This window comes from Sciurus carolinensis, chromosome 7, assembly GCF_902686445.1.
Source record: "Sciurus carolinensis chromosome 7, mSciCar1.2, whole genome shotgun sequence".
Lineage (NCBI taxonomy): Eukaryota > Metazoa > Chordata > Mammalia > Rodentia > Sciuridae > Sciurus > Sciurus carolinensis.
This window is the reverse complement of record NC_062219.1, coordinates 9,385,592-9,395,958: the sequence shown is the minus strand read 5'-3', so window position 1 is coordinate 9,395,958 and position 10,367 is coordinate 9,385,592. Positions and strand designations below refer to the sequence as shown.

Below are 10,367 nucleotides of genomic sequence, written 5' to 3'. Positions count from 1 at the left end.
CTCTGGCAACTGCCTGTGGCTCTGATGCAGTCACTCCTAGACAAGCGACCCGCCGCACTTCTCCTCTTCCTCCGGGCAACCCCCCGGTGTTCAGAAGCGATTACTCTGAGTCTAAACAGCTCACCACGCAGCTCTTCCTCAGGCAGCCGCCCGGAGCCCCAGTGGTTGCTCCGAGTCCAAGCGCTGTGCTGAGCCGCCTCCTCTACGATGATCCCAGTTGTCCGTGTTTACCGCTCCAGCGGGGGGAGGGGCGTCTCGCCGAGCAACTCCACTTCACAAATTCCCTGCGTTCCGGGGCTACCGCCCCATCCGGGACACCTCCCCAATGGGAGAGACTCACCCCGCGGCTTTGAGTTGGTCCCAAGTCTCTCACTATCTCCTCTTTTGAATCCTGTGTCCTGGAGCAACGTGAAATGCAGCCGCCCTCTAGGCCGCCATCTTGAAACTCCTCTGTACTCAGTTTTAAATAACTGCTTTGGTATGTCATCTAAAGACCATTTATAGACAGGAATTTTTTTTTTTTTTTTGTACCTGGTATTGAACCCAGAGGTGCTTTATAGCCTCTGGAGCTACTGGGAGTATAGGCACGTGCCACCATGCCCAACAAAATAAGGATTTTTGTCGCATATTTTTACTTTTTTTTTCTTTTTGCAGTGTTGAGGATGGAAACCAGGACCTAATACATACTAGGCAAGTGTTCTACCACTGAGCTACATCCCCAGTCCTTTTTAGTTTTATTTCTGAGACAGGGTCTGGCTAAGTTGCACAGGCCAGCCTCTAACTTGTGATCCTCCTGCCTCAGCCTTCTGAATAGTTGGGGTTACAGGCATGGACCACTGCACCCAGCCTTTACTTTTAAAAATAACAGTTTAAAAGACCTAAAAATAGAGCCTGGGTGAGGTGGTTCATGCCTATAATCCCAGCAGCTTGGAAGGTTGAGGCAGGAGAATCTAGAGTTTGAAGCCAGCCTCAGCAGAAGTGGGGTGCTAAGCAACTCAGTGAGATCCTGTCTTTAAATAAAATACAAAATAGGGCTGTGGATGTGGTTTAGTGACCAAGTGCCCCTGAGTTCAATCCCCAGTACCCCGCCCCCGCTCCAAAAAAAGGGCCAGGCATATAGCTCAGTGGTACACTGCTTAGCACATGAGCTCAGTGGTAGAGTGCTCACAGGAGGCTGGGTTTGATCCCCAATATCACAGAAAAATAAGTAAATACCTAAAGATAGAGGTCATTATTTTAAATAGCTAAAGCAAGAATTCTTAATTAGTGTAGATAAACACTTTATTTTAAAGATCAAAGAGTAGCAAGGGAAAATTAGTTCAAGCACTTTTCCAAGTTTGAACTTTCTCTATAACATTTCATACCCCTGCCACATAGTTGCCAGGTGTGTTCTTCAATACCTCCAGAATTCCGGGAACAGTGGCCCACCTTCATTCCAGGACTAGGGAGGCTGAGGGAGGAGGATCACAAGTTTGAGGCCAGTCTGGGTAACTTAGTGAGACCCTGTCTTAAAATAAAAATTTTAAAGTGCTGGGGATATAGCTCAGTGGTACAGCATTCTGGATTCAATTCCTAGTACCATAAAAAAAAACAACAGGGCTGGGGTTGTAGCTCGGTGGTAGAGTGCTTGCCTAGTATGTGTGAGGCACTGGGTTCAATTCTCAGCACCACATATAAATAAATGAATAAAATAAAAGTCTGTCAACAACTTAAAAAATATTAAAAAATAACAATAATGATAATAATACCTCTAGAGAAACTCACTAGTCAGCAGCTTTTCTACTTCTTCCTTTACTTAAAATATACACAAATAAATATTGATTAACAAATAGACCCTTCCCTGAAAATGTTTAGTATTTTATTCTAAACTATTACGGCTTTCATCTGGATACCTATTTTATTCATTTACTCATTGACTTATTCATTAATTTAATGACATATGTATTGCATATCTAATCATGACCTGCCCTTGTACTAGGGGACGTGGATACAATAGTGAATGTGTGAGTCTCGCTTCTTTTTCTTAAGCTTCAGTGCTTCAAAATATGTTCACATTTATGTTGATATTAGCTGCAGCCTTCAGAAGTTTAACAAAATAAAATGTACTGTACTCTTTAGTTGTCCCATATAGTTTCTTATTGGCAGTCAGCTCTGCAGCACAAGTGATTCAATAACCCAAGTCCTTTGCAGTTAGTGGGCTTTGTTCCCTGGGGCCTCCAGGTGCCTGATGGGAGTGGCGTGGAGAAGACTATTGGTTTCCTAAGGGCTTGGGCTGGAAGCCAGCCACATCACTTCCTCTCATGTTTCTTTGGCAAGCATCCATTACCGTTAGGTGGAGGGTCTGTCACACGGAAGGGCTTTTGGTGGACAATTGGCCATCTCTGCTACAATTGTTATGGGGCGCAACTTAAAAACAGACCAGTCACCATGGAAAAGTCCAAACTGGGAGTCTTTACTAAGCCGGCCAACTGACTGCCTCACACAATGACCCAAAAAAGGCTAATGGGTGAACAGCCCCAACCATAGGGTTGCAGGGGTTTTTATACCATAAATCAACACATAAATCATAAGTGTCTGTAGCTATGATTTAAAATTACAAACTAACATCATGGGATCTGAAATCATTTGCAGAGGGGGAAGTGGTCAAAATGACCTTACTTAGGTACCATTAGAGAATGGTTACTAACATCTAAACAATCACTGTTAACATGGTACATTGTTTAGGAAACAAAGAATCAAAAAGAGAACACTTTTTCATTATACAAGAATTTCTATTTCGTCATTTTGTATTACCAAACAAGTCAGGCTAAGCAACTGTTTACGGGTACAGAGGTGGGGTGTTCCCATGGGAGAAGCATTTCCTACATAACATGGAGTGTCCAGGTAAAATGGAGTCTGTTTAGTCATTGCCCATATAGCCTGGCCTATAACTTTTCCATGGAGTAAAATATGTTAACCTGTTACACAATATCCAAAGTTCTTTGGCGATTTGATTTTGTAGCTGTAAGATTATTTCAGCATAGGTAAATCAGTGCTGGGATTGCTTGCCTCTGGAATCTTGAAACTTCAACAGTAGTTAAATATTTAAGTCTTTTGGAGACTTTCAATATCTAGTTTTTTTGGTTTTGTTTTGTTTTTTTAGGTGCTGAGATTGAACCTTGGGGCCTAGAGGGCCTCTACCAATGGAGCTATATCCCCAGACCCACTATCTAGTTTTTTATATAACAAAATTATTTACTTAGGGCTGGGTTTGTGGCTCAGTGGTAAAGCGCTTGCCTAGCATGTATGAGGCACTGGGTTTGATTCTCAGCACTGCATATAAATAAATAAAAATGACGGTTCATTGACAACTAAAAACATTATTGAGTGTTGAATAAGTGATTTTCTTTGGAACAATGTTTAAGATATGACTTGAATTTGTATTAACTGATCCTATTAGCAGACATCACTTTCAGAGTCTGAAATTTACAGTTATAAAATCTAAACTTATTGAGTTTAAATGAAAATAGCTAGCATTTACATAAAAACTAGCAATTTTACAAAGGAAAAATTAAAATGGTATTGGTACACAATCAGAAGTCTTACTTTCTGAAATATGTCTGGGTTCTAATAAACTCTCACTAGGTTTTGTCTGCTTTTTGACTTCTATTTTTCTTCTTTTTATTTTTTCAGTATTTGGGATTGAACCCAGGGGTGCTTTACTACTGAGTTACATTCCCAACCCTTTTTAAAATTTTATTTTGAGGCAAGGTCTTACTAACTTGCCCGTCTGCCCTCGAACTTGTGATCCTCCTGCCTGACTCCTCTCCCGAGCCGCTGGTATTACTGGTGTGTACTACCGTGCCTTGCTGATATCTGTTAACTTCATGAATGACACACATCACATTTTATTCTCTTTTAAAGTTTTGTCTTGGGGCTTCAGTGTCTTTATTTGGTAAATAGTGGCAGTAATCCATAAAGACCTGGAAACACAAACAAAATGAATATAAAGGTCACTGAGGTCTTCAGAGCTAAATGTAAATTGAAACAGCTGGGAAGATTTTGTAGTAAGAGGAAGCCAAACCTAAAATTGCTTAAGCAATTTATCATCTCAGAGAATAAGACATTTCAATGAAGTGAAGGAGCATGCATATACACAGGTTATCTATTTCAGAGGGTCAGTGACCCAGGCCGTCTTCTCTGTGCTCGACCTTCCTCACTGTGTTGGCTGTCTCCTCTCATGGTCACAAGATGGCAGCAGCAGCCCCAGACACTGCATCTCTCTAGGAGGATCAGTTCTTAGACTTTTAGGACTTCATCCCTTTACACTCAAATTTAAAATTAAGGACACCCAAAGAGAATTTTTAAAAAGTGGGCTATGACTCTTTCTATTTACCATTTAATAAAGTAAAGCCTGAGGAAAAAATTTTGGCAATGCTGGAGATTGATCCCAGGGCTTCACACATACAAGGCCAGACTCTACCTCTGAGCTATACCCCTGAGTCCTAAACTTAAAATAGTAATTCATCTACAAATAATAGTAACAAACTTATTATATGTTAACATACATTACCCACTTTTATGAAAAACATTTGTATTTTTCAAGACAAGATAATTTAGTGAGAAGAGTGGCATCTCTTAATGTGGCATAATGAGGAACAACAGTCTCCCTATCTGTAGCTCATTCGGTCTGTTGTGTATCACACATGTAGCCGAGTCCACTATACATTCATGAAAGAGTGAGAGTAAAACTGCAAATTAATCTTAGTATTATTATAAGAACAGTTTGAGCCAAAGACCCTCTTTTAAGAGCTGAGACACTTTTTCTCAAAGGTTCCCCCGGCAGATTACCCCTCCTGTTTAACTGACCAGAACTGGATCATTTGTGTATTTCTAAGAAATGAGAACAGAATTGTTCAGATTGACTTATAGCAATGGCTCTCAAAACCTGGTATGCATCAGAATCCCGTGTAGGCAGTCAAAACAGGCTGCCTAACTCCCAACACTAGGGTTTCTGACTCAGGAAATTTGGATTTGAGCCTGAGAATTTACATTTTTAACAATTCTCAAGTGCTGCTTGCTGTTCTGGGGATCACAAGGTAAGAGCCACTGACTTCTAGATCAGAGAGTTTGGGTATAGCCAGGCTTCCTAGAGGAAATTAGATAGTTCAGTAAATTAGGGCTCATAAGGAAGCAAAAGGGGAGATGGCCATTGGTATAACCACCTGTGTCTACTGTAATTATATTCTCAGAAAATGATAGCGGACGTCTCCAAAATACAGAAATACTTGATCATTGGTCCTGTTAGTGACTTTTTAACTGATTAACATATATTACCCACTTTTATGAAAAACATTTGTATTTTTCAAAACAAGACAATTTAGTGAGAAGAGTGACATCTCTTAATGTGGCATAATAGAGGACCAACAGTCTCTCCTATCTGTAGCTCATTCAGTCTGTTGCGTATCACATGTATCTTGGATTCACCGACAAGGGAAGAAAAGGATGAGTTAAAGAGGAGACAGAAATGGAAAGGATGGGGTAGAGGGAGAAATTTAACTGTGAAATGCCCTGGGGTGTTTGTTTTCTATTCAGTATAGCCCTCCCAGCTTAAGTGAACTTGATATGGAGAAACAAAATGCAATTAGGGAAATCCACCCCTTAGCAAACTCATTTTGATGCTTACATGCATTTTAAGTCTACTTGGGTTTAAAACTGCATGCAGTCATGTCCCATACCACCTTGCAATTGGCCTTGTTCTTCACTTTCATGTGGCTTAGTAACAACAAAACCAAAAAACTCCTTATGGGAGGGCCCTCTATAGTTCTCTCTTAATGAACCTCAATGAAAGTGGTACAGAATTTTAGAATTTTAAAATTGGAAAGGATCAGGAACCAACACCCTGACCCCCAACCCTACTCCTATACAGACTACAAAATGATACAGACTGGAGAGAGGAAGTAATGGGCCCAAACTCACCCAGTCACCACATGGTTGTAGGAATTATAACTTAGGAATTATAACCCAGACCTTGTGACCATAGCTACGCATTGAATTTTCAGATTTTTTTTTTTGGGGGGGGGGTGTCAGGGCAGGTATCAGAGACTGAATCCAGGGTCTTGGGCATGCTAAGTATGTGCTCTGTTACTGAGTTACATCCCCACTCCTATTCTTCAGAAAGTTTTTATTTGTTTTGTTTTGTTTTTGTTTTTATTTTGGTGCTGGCAATGGAACCCAGGGTCTCAAGCATGCTGAGCAAGCACTCTTACCACTGTGATACATCCATAACCTTTTTTTATTTTGAGACAGGGTCACTAGGCTGCTGAAGCTAGCCTTGAACTTGTGATGTTCCCGCCTCAGCCTCCCAGGTAGCTGCAATTAGGGGCTTGCATCACTATGCTCAGGTCTTCATAAGTTCTGATTTAATCTTCTGTGTGGTGATTAAAACAAAAAACAAGATGTAACAAACAGGACATACAAAAAAGATGAGACCAAAATGTTTAAGACGTCTGATATCTGAGTCAAGTTATTCCCATTGTATTCTGCCTCAGTTACTGGCCTTCCCTTAAATGTCTTCAGTCTCAAACATTACAGCCTTCTGCTGCCAACTGCAAGGCACCTGTACCTTCTCAGAAGCAATGCCTCTTAAGGTCTGTGTCAAAACTGGGTCTAGAACGCACCACCTTACAGCCCCTGCCAGCCTTCTCTGACACAGGCCCATGATGTGCATCTCCTTCTGCTGTCCCAGTAACTTCTCTGCTGAAGCCTCCAAGCCCTACCCTGTCACTGGCCTTCACCAGGGCCAGTCTGTCATGCCCTTGATGCTGAGCCTTATGGAGAAAGGTGTGTGTGTGTGTAGGGGGGGTTATTGATCTGTTTTCTCCTAGAAGAATGCAGGTTTCTTTTATAAACCTTTTCCTCCTCTCCAGAGATCACTTGTGTGTGTCAAGATGTGAGACAGCTTTTAGCACATTTTCAAAAGGAAAAAGTGTTCCCAAGCCAACAGTGCCTTTTAGAAGACCATCAACTGTTTTGCTCAAAGAACAATTTGTACCCAATCACACTTACCTATTCAAAGAAGGTCTGGTAAGTATTCAGGGCTCCTAAAGAACCAACATTTGGAGGAAGGAGACTGTGGGCAAAGTATGGCAAATTGCTTACCTCTTCTCTTCCCTTGGATAGAAGGAAAGAGACAATTATAAAAGCGTTCTCCTCTCTCTCTCTCTTTTAAAAACTGTTTTTCTCATTTCCCATTTTTTCCTTTCCAGAGTGAGCTGAGCTGTCCTTTTGGTCCTAGGCCATGGGTCTTAGTGTGTCTTATCTCTAGATTCTAAGGAGGATGGGAAAGAGAAAGCTATTAAGTGACTGGATATTGAGGCTGTAAGAGAGAATGATGAGCAGGACCTTGAAGTTGCTGAGTGTTCAGCTCAGTTCACCAGAAAATGATAGGTACATGAACCCAAAGCCAACCACCAAAGTTACCCACCCTGTAGGCCACCCTGTTAGGAGTTCTTCTTTATCTGAACCAAATCCCCTCACCATAAATTCCCACACACTGTTTTTCATTCCTAATGTAGGAACTCAAATAATTTAAAAAATAAATAGCACTCCCACAATGATCAACCTCAAACAACAGAGTAGTCTGTTTCTTTCCAGGTTAAACATTCTTATTTTCAACAGCTATTTGTAAAACTGCATAGAATATGCTATGACTTATAGCCCTTCCTATGTGGCCATGGTGGCACCAGCCCTGGATGTAGCACGGCTCAGCAGAGGTTACAGGGCACAGGCATGTCTTCCCTCGTGCTGCCTGCTGCGTCTCCAGTAATGAAGCCTAAACTGGCACTGGCACTTTTGGCTCTCAGGACAGACACACTTACAAAAGGCTTACAACTTATTCTCCAGAAGCTGGGGCTCCGCTGCCATCTCCTGATGTTCCAGGATTCAGTTTCCCGATCTTTGTATGCAGTGTCTTAGTGGCTGAAGGGCTTGAGTCACCGGAACCTTTGGACTCTGAATTGTCACAGACAGGAAGTAGGGGAGATACCTACTCAAATGTTGGGTGGTAAGGAGACCAAGAAGAGGCCTACTGACAAGAGCTTCTGGATGTCTCAAAATAATATGATCGGAAGGAGATAAGAAGGGAGAAGGGAAGGAGATCAGTGAGGCACCCTGTAACTGTACTGTGACTTTAGGACCTCAGGCTCAACTTTAGGATAGGACAGTGGTACTCAACTGCATGGTGTTCTCAGTCACCTTCCCAGGTGCTCAGCCATATTTGGTGGATGGTCAACATTTACATTACAACCAGTTTATCACCCTATTAAGTAGAATGCCCTTCATATCCAGTCTGAACCATGAGCTCATGGTGTGACCCAAGGCAGAGACCAAGAAAAGTATAACTCAGTAAGAAAGTTACATATCCCTCAGAACTTTGGGGAACTTGAATAGAGTAGGAGAAAGTTTGTTTGTTTGTTTTTGGGGTACTTGGGATTGAACTCAGGAACACTTACCCACTGAGCAATATCCACAGCCTGTTTTTTTTATATTTTATTTAGAGACAGGGGTCTTGCTAAAGTTACTTAAGAGTCTTGCTAAGTTGCTGAGGCTGGTGTCGAACTCGAAATCCTCCTGTTTCAGCCTCTCAAGCCGCTGGGATTACAAGCATGCACCATGCCTAGCAAGGAAGAAGTTTTTGCAAATGTGAACTTAGAACCCAATGAAAGTCAGTGAATTGGGTTAGTAATACCAGAGATGTTGTTTCTTACAGTAATTATCATTTGGCAATTATTGTAGATAGGTTAAATTTCTTCAAGTGTGTTGCTAAAATTTCTAATATCTAGACATAACAAAATGAGAATTATTGGACCAGTGGGATTTGAAGGCTGGTGGAATGGTCCCCCTTGCCAATTCTCCCTCTTCCTAATGGCTCCCAGTTGCCTCAGATTTCTAAATAAGAGGATACACATTTCATTTCATGAGAAAGTTTTTTTTTTTCAATGTAAAATGCAGATTCACAACAGATTTAACAAAATTATTATAAAAGAATCTCCTAGTTAAAGCAAACAATTTTGCTTCTGAAAATGCAGAGGAAGAGAGTATATCTCTAAGGGGGTCAACAAAGTGAGGGATGGAAGGCTGCTACTGAGAGAAAAGAAACAGAATAGTAAAAGGAAATTCATGGAAAACTATGATGTTAGCAGAAGAGTAGTTTCAAGGTTAGTTTCATTGCAGAAAAAAAATGTCTTGATGGTATTAAATAATTTACTGTTATATATGGATGGCATTTGTTGGTTCAAGGAAGTTCTTCAACTGTGTGTCTTCATCTTTCATCCTCAGGGTCAGATTTTTCATAATTTGCTCCAGGTCTCTGATTGCTTATCACTGTATCACTGTGTCTGGGATGGGGAAGGGAGAGGGGAGAAAAAGAGAGAGAGAGAGAGAGAGAGAGAGAGAGAGAGAGAGAGAGAGAGAGAGAGAGAGAGAGAAAGGAGAGAGAAATACTTTAAAAACTTTAAAAATATTATATAAGTATTTTTGGGCTGGGACTGTGGCTCAGTGGTAGAGCACTTGCCTAATACTTATGAGGCACTGGGTTTGATCCTTACCACCATATAAACATAAATAAAGTTATAAAAATGTTATCTAAGCATTTTTTAAGTAATTCTGCTTAGAAACTGTAAATTTTCTTTTCTCCAAAGGAAGTAGAATTTTATGGAATATTAAACTGAAGCATTGTAGACATGACACTCATTGAGGTTTACCTTTTATATGTAAGGTACTCTAAGATCTGAATGTAGTTTTGTTTCCTAAATACTTTAAGTTTAGGGGTGCTTATATTGTTGTGAAATAATGGTGATATTAGTACTTCTATTAAATATATTATTTATATGCTACCATACATGAAGTAAACATTGTTTTAAAATTGGTGTGTGTGTGTGTCTTTTACTGTCTATTGAACCCAGAGGTGCTCCACCACCAAGCTACATCTCCAGTTCTTTTTATTGTTTTGACACTGTGTTTCCCTAAGTCCTGGGTGGACTGGTCTCCAAGTTACCACCCTCCCGTGTCAGGATCTGAATAGCTGGGAATTACAGGTTTATACCACCACGTTGGCCTAAAATTGCCTTTTTAAAGATAAAGGTAGCTAGGTAGCATCTGTCGACATTTTAAAAGCCACAGGCATGTAATTTTATAATTTAACACTCAATCCAACTCTCTTCTTTCTGACCAAATTCACAGAAGCAGTAACTCTTAATCTGAAACTGATCTGAAACTTCTGCAGATAGGCAAAGACAACTTTGCTGAGCACTTGCAGGGTGGCTAGTTTTCTTAACTATATCTCAATTCAAGGAAGAAAGGATGCGGATTTTCTCCTTCACACATGC

General features: G+C 40.7%; 1 long non-coding RNA gene across 1 annotated transcript; it reads right to left on the bottom strand.

Moving 5' to 3' along the window:
- Nucleotides 1-2,666: 2,666 nt before the first annotated feature.
- Nucleotides 2,667-8,546, bottom strand: LOC124989554 (uncharacterized). The gene is made up of 4 exons (XR_007109581.1): nt 8,493-8,546; nt 7,871-7,992; nt 7,048-7,152; nt 2,667-3,962 (listed from the first exon to the last, which is right to left on the bottom strand). It is a non-coding gene; the product is annotated as an uncharacterized LOC124989554 (long non-coding RNA).
- Nucleotides 8,547-10,367: the final 1,821 nt, after the last annotated feature.